Below are 9,494 nucleotides of genomic sequence, written 5' to 3'. Positions count from 1 at the left end.
CATAAATATGTAATCCTTGGTACTAAGCTTTAGAGAAGTATGATAGTTTCATTTCATTATTTTTATTTTATTTTTCTATTTTACATCAGGGACATTATTACAATGCTTATAATTACACCCATAGCAGGGCATGAAGAGCTAGTCCCATGTCTCTTTTCTAGATTACACTTCTAGTCTATTAAATGGTGTATCCCATGGGTTCATAGATGAGAACAAGAATCATGTAGCTTCTCACGATGATTCATCGTGATTCTATCTTGACTCCTTGCTTGTCAATTCACAACAAGCCTTTAATCATTGAATTTTTTGTGTCTCTCTATCAATCATTGATTTTTTTCGTGTCTTTGTGTTACCTTTCCCCATTTAAGGGTTAGATCCAAGCTAATGAGTTCCTTTTCTTGTTAACCTCACACATTACCCCCTAGGATCTTGATTGGCAATAGATGAATCACCTCATATTTTAATTTGCTTGGTCATTCTAGCATTAGTGATTCAAGTACAAGGACCTGAATTCTAGATGTAAGAGTGGAGTTTCTATTATGCAAGGCAAGAAGGGAAAATTTTATCAAGAAGAAACTAGATCTATCAAGTAATGCTAATCAAATCTAGGTTGAAACTAACTCAAAAGGTGCTAGTAAATTTGTAAGGATAGTACAACTTGTATTATAGATTGTTTGTCTATACCACATGCACTCAAGTTCTTGGATAAGAAAATTGAAAACAAAAAATTCCTTTAATCAAATTCATGGAAGCAATCTAATGTCAACTTTTTATATTTTTTATAACAGATAATTGCAAAGTAGGATCCACAATGATAATGAATAACGATATGATCTAGATGGTGTCTTCTTTGGTTAGACAAACATTGAGATCATTTTGTTAGACTCTAGATTTCAAAACAAACTATACTAGAATATGTGTTGGATATGCACATACAGCACAAGCAAAAGGCAACAATAATGAAATTCCCACCATTAACAACAACTGTTCTATCTTGATCTTGTCAAGTTTTGTTTTGTGCACCAACATGCTAGGTTATTTGCAAAGTAATGCTTAAAGGTGAGCGTGTGCAGCTCAAGGATAAATGTAATCAACAAAGTAGCATAGTGATACTCTTATCTCTCAGAGAGCTAGCCGTCATCTTTAGAGAAGCAAAGTATTTGATGGAAATAGCCTAGTGGAAGTGTGATGGCTAATCTACATGAACGAACGAAGAGTCTTAGATCACCATGCCACTTCATTTCATGTAGGCATGTTTAATATGAGGCTCTTTTACAAATTCAAGGTGGATGATGAGCCAAGACAAGATGATATGGCTATCTAGTTCAACATGACATGTGGATTTGTTTCTTCTTTAAGTCTTCTTTAGACATTCTTGCACTCTCTTGTAGATTCGAGTTTATATAGGGCTTTTTGGTTTCTTTGGCACTTTGGAGTGGGGTAAAATTCAAAGTCAACAAAATATAGTACATGCATAAGTAATCCCATTGTTTCAAAAGCTTTTAGAAGTCCAAGATCTACTATGTTGCTTTAAATATACTATTGAGCTTATGTGTTGTACTATTAAGAAGCAGTTTCTCTAGAAAATGTATGTACTTGTGGGATGAAATCGAATTGGAAAATTTTCAAAGTGTTACAATATGAGAGCTCTTCCATCTAAACTACTTCAATTTAGGGGTTTATAATAACTATAAACTAATAAAATCAATACCACCCTCCCCTTAAAAAATGAAGAAAAGAGAGAGATAAAGAATAACATATTGTTGGCCATTGATCATGCAATAAATTAGAATGAGAACTTTGTGCTCTTAAATCTTGATCTTGAAAAGGCTTATGTCAAGATTAGTTGACAATTTATCGTAATTACTATAAGTAAATATTGGGGTTTGGATGGAGATTCTACAACATGACAAGGGTGCTATTCATCACAAATGCACATGTGAGGTTGTCATTAAGTGGCTATCTATGGAAGTCCTTAGACATGTAGAGTTCTATCAACAAGGGATGCCCACTTGCACCCCTATTGTTTGCCATTGTGTGACTAAAGCATTGTTATGCTAGCTAGAGACTTATCATAGGATTAGATATATTAGGGGCCTCCCTTTGCCAAATGCTTTGTCCTTTTGCACACAATTCTTTGCCGATGATAACTCCAGTATTGTGGTTGGAGAGGAGGACAATTTAAGAAGATTTATTCAATTATTTAAAAATTTTGCTATTGTGTCTGGCTCAAGAGTTAACCATAACAAGACCATGGTTATTTGGTGGGACTGGGGAGACCCCCCTATGTGGTCTACTAAGTTTTTGTTCAAATGCAAATCTAGAGCGATATTAGATATTTGGGTTGTTCTATTGGATTTGAATTATCAATGAGTGACAAGTTTAAATGGGCATTTAAAAAATTTAAAGGAAAATGTACGAGGTGGGAAGGTGCAACACTCTCCTTTGAGGGAAGTTTGTGGTGGCTAAGAACATTATGGCCTCGATAGCAGTCTATGCACTCTCAATATTTACCTTTTTGAATAATGCTCTTAAAAATTTGACAAGATTGTAAGGGATTATCTATTTAAGGGTTAGTGGCATGCATTTCCCTAGAGCCTAGTAACTATAGACACAAAGAATGGAGGTTTGGGAATTGAGGGAATGATCATTAAATCGAAGAGACTCTATTCTCAATGGCTACTCCTGAGATTGAATTGCGATCAACCGTGGGCAGTGTTAGCCAAACATTGGATTTGTTTCAATGGGCCACAAGGCGTGACTACCTCTTGGCAAGACATTGTCTTGTGTGATTTTCTTGCTAAAATTTCACAGTCAAAACTTCTTTAAGAGATAATAAGGTTCTAGAAGGCAATATTTCCTAGAGCTACATGGGTCTCCAAGGGATAGGTGTGTGGTTTGGCAAAGGAGGCTAAAGAATGTTTGGTCTGCTATGCCTTTTCTAAAATAAACATGTTATTATGGAGGGTAATAGTCACAAAGCTACTTGTGATAATCTCTACTAATGGAACTCGAAAGTTTCGTATACTTGTCCATTTTGGTACATTTGGAGAGGAATGTATTTTCATTTATTCTATAGTTATGCATGTTTGGACAAGAGTAATTTTTTGGTTTAGTTTGATGCAAATCACTTTTCCTATGAAATGGAAATTGCACTATGGGGAGATAAGGGATGATTAAATGAGTTGCAGTATGTGGTGTGGAAGGTTTGAGAGCTATTGTAATTAAGGCATAGGGGAATGTCGAAATGATTGAATTTACAAGATGTTTCAAAGGGCAAGTAGATGGTATGAAGACTTGGAGATTTCCCTCATAAATACATTCTGGATTTTGAGAAGGAGTACTACATTTACGTAGGTATCTATTAAAATAGAAAGCTTCTTATGCCACTTGTAAACCTATTTAGAGGTGATATTTTATAGTAATAAATGTTATACTTTGTCTCAAAAAAAAAAGGTTTCTCCAAATCTATGTGACCTAATCCCTCAGTCATTTTTATCTCCCTCGTAAATGTCCATGATTTGGCAAAAGAAGCAGAGATATATTGCTACCAAGAGACACTTGTAAATCATTGCCAAGGTAAATTTCAAAGATTGAGCACCATCATAGTTTCACCCAATCATATGAAAGTAATCAAGAAACCTGGAAGAAATTGGTAGGAGGTCACACCCAAGGCTGTCACTTTTAAATATACATGTTATTATTTTTAATTTAAAAGTCTCCTCTATACATGTACATAATAGAATTGTATTAGATACGAATTTTCAAAAACGTCCTTACAATGAATGGCCCATAACTCCCCAAATCTCAAAACTCCCCTTTCATAAAAAAACTTAACATGTCACATGTTTATAAAGTTAGCACACTAGGATTTTAGCATTAAATTTTGATGCCAATGGTAATGTCAAAGAGGGGTAAATAGCCAAGTGGTAAAAATTGGTAAGTTCACCAAACTACTATAAGTATTTTGACCATCTATTACCATTCTATGAAGCATCTCCCTACATAGTGAACCTATGTTGCATATTGGTCCACAAAACAAGGCTTCCTCACATTTTTCCCTCACTATATCAAAATTGTTTTTGAATGTTATAATCATGATGTCTTCCCCCACAAATATTCCCATGACTTTTTAGTCATGTAGATTGTGCATGGAAACATATAATTTAATGATAAACCATTGCATCCAGTCTTACTTGATTAAATATCCCCCCAAGGTAACTTATGAATTTCCATAAGAGGAACTAAGTGACCCTATATCAGGCCTAAATCCTTATAACTCCTTGGGACATACACAGTGACCACAAAAAAGCAGGGATCCTTACTTACTTCCACATCGATAAACCTTCCAAGCATTCTTACCAATGAAAACTGACCCCATAAAAGAGGAGTAGGTATCTGTACTAACTCCACATCGATAAACCTTCCAAGCATCTAAAACGAAAAGTGACCACAAAAAAGGTGTAGGTATCCTTACTTACTTCCACATCAAAAGACCTTCCAAGCATCCTTACTAACCAACAGTATAAGCCACAAGAATGTATCTACATGAGGGACTATGATATCCTCCTTATTGACACTAATAAAAATAAGAAACTTTGTATATATTCAATAAATGTTTGATATCCAATTCTACCCAAGATATCTTAGAAGAAGAGGTTTCCCAAGATATCTCAGAAGTCAAGGTTCTCAAAGCATTTGTTTAATATTCACCAATTGGTGCATAGTACTTTGGAGTAGACACAAGCCAAGTATTAACAATAGGTCAACAAACAGGCAACAAACATAGGCAAAGTGTACACTATGAGGTAGATTTGATATGGTTTGTCTTAGTCCGTAACATTATGCCATACTTTCAAACCCCCCTCTCCCTTCCTCTCTCTCTCTCTCTCTCTCTCTCTCTCTCTCTCCTCCCCCCCCCCCTCCCTCCCTCCCTCCCTCCCTCCCATTCTAGTATAGTGTCGAGGACCCCTCTACCCCGCTTACATATCACAAGGTGAACCAAGTCATTCGAGACGATCTCCTACAGTCACACACATTCAAGATTTGGCTATGGCACCTCTTGAGCTCCATGTGCTCAGCTTCTAAAGAGACCATTGCCTATGGATCTCAAAGGAGGGCTTCATTGACCCACCAAGGTACACACAAATCCACCAAGTTCCCCAGTCCATGAGGATTTCAATCGGGCACTTTGGGTGTCATCACATGCCTCCATATGGATAGTGGTCAAGCAATTGCAACAATAACAGAGCCTAGCTCAAACAACTACAAAAACAAGTCCGAGGTAGGGAAAAGGGGAGGGGGAGAGAGAGAGAGAGAGAGAGAGAGAGAGAGAGAGAGAGAGAGAGAGAGTCTATTGAAGTCTTTAGCAGTCCAAAAAGGGTTTATGAGGCTAAAAGAAACTAATACAATGAAATTGATCGGTGGAGCCACTAAACAAGTATCAACACCCAGAAAATCCATAATCCATAAGCCTGTTGATAATGGCTTCGATATAAAGAAAAAAAAACTCTTTGAGTAGAAGCTAGTGAGAGTGCCAACTCTAGGAGGGGATGTCGGTGTGTGGAACTAATCAAGGTCTCCTAGCTATAGCGTTGCAGTAAATAAGTGCCACAATCACGCATATGGATCATGCATCAGGTCTAGTAAGCATCGAAGTAAGGTCCCCTAGCATGATCGGTGGCTCGTTGCACTGACGGGTATGACGTTCACTATCTTTCTCTCGGGTCCCCATGATCACTATCTCCATGAGTCCTGTTGATGTGATAGTACTATTTGGTTGGAAAAAGTAAGTGAGCATGCTCTAGGTGGGATTTGGATGTGTGTCATGATCTCCCCTATATGCTTTGAGAAACTGTTCAGTGTGTTGTACGGCCTCATGAATGAATGTTGCCAAAGCCATCTCTAAATAGGCAGTGGTATCGACCACTAATCTCGTAGTGTACCGGGCACCTAAAAGCAAAATTCTTTTCTAAATCGATCTCTAGAGCTTCCCACAGGGCGGAAATGCAACCTTCTCTGGGTATGCCCTTGCAACATTCTCATAGGTTGTTTTCAAGTTAGTTGATAGCCGGCATTGTTTTTCTTTTGGTGTCTACTTTATGCTTCTAGATTATGGGCTATGTGTTGACCTTAAAGGGCATTTTCTTTTGATGTGCGTGCGTGCATTCACATGTGTGTGTGTGTGTGGGGGGGGCACACATCTGTGTGTTGTTTGTTTATTGCTAGAAACTCTTGTAGGCTTACAATATTTAGTTATATAGAGAGGTGCTTTGCTAACTTGTGATGTTTTTCCTACTTGTGGGTGAAGATGTACATTTCGAGGATGCCTACCTCTTGGATGTCATCATTCTTTATCATCACTAACATGTGTCATAGCTTTTGTAGAATCTCTCCACTTTTCAAAGTTTAAAACTAGAGAGCATGAATGCTCATGGGGGACCACCTCGTGGAAACTAGATGACATAAGAGCAAGTTTCATGAAAATCAAGGACTTGGTGGAGGGGAGGAGCTTTTTTAAAAAGGCATTTGTGAAAATGGTATGAAAAAATGTACAACATTGAAAATTCCAAAATAGAAAGTCTCTACTAAAGTTGAGAGTAGCCTCTAATGAGTTTATGATGAAAGGAAATCATCATGTGTCCTTCCCTGTTGTTGTGATTGGTTATACATATGTTGTCAATGTAGTCAGTGATATGTCGATGATGAGCAAAGAAACGAAAGGTTCTCATTGTCACATGATTCATCCTTTAAAGCGAAGAGAACTAGTTGCATGTAATGCCAACGTATCAAATATGTCAGCTAGATAAACGAAGGTAATTGCCATATGTGACTAGAGTGATGATTCTACTTCAAAAGGTACTTAGAGTGAAATATATACAAAAGCTTGTAGCTTGAAGCTACGCAAGCTTGTTAAAAGCATACAAGTTTTGTAGACTTCTAAGAAGTCTAAGAGCAGATTCTTGTGTGAGCTTTTGTGCTTGTGCAAGCAAAACGGAGGATGCTCCTAAATAATAGGTGGCATTGGTTGTGTTATCCAAGGTCGTGGATCTTATATTGGTTGAATGGAGTGAAATGCAAGGGGAACACAAACTAGAATCTTGAAGCCCCTATTTCTCTTGTTGGTGTTGATGATTTTGCACCCACTACTTACTAGGTGCATTTTGAGGAGAAGGTGATGGGCATCGGGAACACTCCAAAAACATTTAGGAGACAAAAGCCCACCGAGGTCCGAGATGACCATTTTCTGCACAGTGCTCGAAGGCAAGGTAGGGTCGTGAAGACTAATAACATGAAAGAGTAATGGAGGAACGAGATGAGGACAGGCACTAGAAGTTAAATGAGGGTGGTGAATTATAGTTGGAAGTTGGGCTGGAGAAAGGCAGGCCACAACATGATTCATGGGGTTTTGGAGTTACGTGCGAAATAGGGAGCAGACCCTGACAAGACTGAACAAGAACGTGCAATTGCATTAGGGCCCACCTTGAGACAAAAGCGGCTGGATAAACTCAGAATTCTTTTTTCTAATAAAATAAGCGCCATCATATCCAGAGCGCCAGCAATGCTCACTCAGCATGCGTTCGTTGCGGGTCACTTTCCAGGTTACGCTGACTGTTGCCGCCGCGACCAATCAAAAACTTTAAAAATTTTCCCTCCTAACAAGGCAGAAATTTGTGGCCTTCCAGGCTTGAGTCTAGGATAATCACAAACACGTATGCCGTCACCATCTTCTTTTACGTGCTGGATCCATCCAAGTTCCACCTTTGCTGCATTCCTTTGTTGCTCGGAGACTCGCTTCCCACTTCTCTAGAACGTTTCACACCAAACATTTCCTCAACACATACAAATCTACTTCACGTTGACAAATTCAAAGTTTTTTTATGGGAAATTTGTACCTAAATACAATTAAAACGTCTTGGAATTTGCATGTTTTAAATCCTTCTAAATTCTCAAAATTCGCCTTCACCTGACAGTAAACCTCCAAGCACTAACTCAAGGTCTTCTTGGATCTCTCTTCTTTGAGTATCTAGGTCTCCTAGAGAACTTTGAACTGGCGGCTTGGCCCTTTCTATTTTTTAGTTTTTTTTAAATTTAAGGAACCCTCCATGTTCACATGCAATCCTTCAATGGCTAAACTAGCTTATGCATTTGGCCTTGGGCCTGGCTAGGCAACACTAACCACCTTAGGGTTAATTTAGTCCCTATCATCCTTATAAGCATGTGTGAAAATGATGGGCTATTATGACTAAATGGCCCTTCTAGTGGCCACCATGTAAACGTGTTCTACGTTCATGTGAGCGAATCATTGAATGGTTGACGTCCACTCTTTTACAATGGCAACTTTGAGCATCAAAGAACCTCTATCCCAATCGCCAATGGAAACTTATCATTTGGTCTTTTGCACGTCCTACATTAAATTTAAGTGGTATAGTAGGAAATTAAATTTAACTAATTTAAGTACTAAGAAACACAGTAATTTCAACCACCGAGACCATTGATAACTAATGTTTGTTTAACCATGCTAGTTCAGGGCAATCACATAACTGGTGAGATTGAGCTGAAGCAGCCATGGTTGCATGATGTTCCAACCATTGGGCTGGTTTAGTAAAATAGCAATATATTTCTTTTTCGTTGCAAAATATATTATTGTTAATTTCTACTCAACCATGCCACCGATCTAGTCAACAACTAATGTCCGTTCAACCACGCTGGTTTAGGACAATCACATAACTGGTGATTGAGCTGAAGCAGTCACGGTTTAACTAATGTCTGTTCAACCATGCTAGTTCAGGACAATCACATAACTAGTGATTGAGCTGAAGTAGCCATGATTGCATGATGTTCCAAATACCGGGCTGGTTTAGTAAATTAACAATATATTGCTTTTCTATTGCAAAATATATTGTTGTTAATTTTTGCTCAACCATGCCACCGAACTGGTCAACAACTAATGTCTGTTCAACGACACTGGTTCAAGACAATCACATAACTGGTGATTGAGCTGAACTAGCCTATGGTTGCATGATGTTCCAACCATTGGGCTGGTTTAGGACAATCACATTTAGTCTAAGCCTGGTTTAAGAAATGAAACAAGTAAACTATCCCAAATAACCACTGGAATGGTTTAGGGACCATTGACCTACGTTGTATCAAGCATGTGTATGATGTGCTTCTCAAACATCTTGCTTCCCATCTGCTTTTTATAGATGTCCCTTCTATTTGGAGAAACTCTTGTATTTTCATGCCAAAACGTCGTCACTCTAGCAATTAACATCCACAGTTCGGTTGGCTCTCCTTTTCTTATATTCTGTTGAAGCCGACAAACTTCTTGGATCGGGATGATTGTGCATTGCTTCTGCTCTATGTTCAACCACTAGAGCCATGTTGGTCCTTCTGATTGACAACGTCTTTGACGTTGTGCGCCCAAGCCATTTCTTCTTTGTTTTAAGGGACACCAACATAGCTAATGTCACCCTCTTTGCTAGTTGATCTAA

The sequence above is a fragment of the Dipteris shenzhenensis genome, chromosome 18, assembly GCF_047967505.1.
Source record: "Dipteris shenzhenensis isolate YYH24624 ecotype China chromosome 18, Dip_SZ_1.0, whole genome shotgun sequence".
Lineage (NCBI taxonomy): Eukaryota > Viridiplantae > Streptophyta > Polypodiopsida > Gleicheniales > Dipteridaceae > Dipteris > Dipteris shenzhenensis.
The sequence above is the reverse complement of the archived record's forward strand: the minus strand, read 5'-3'. Positions refer to the sequence as shown.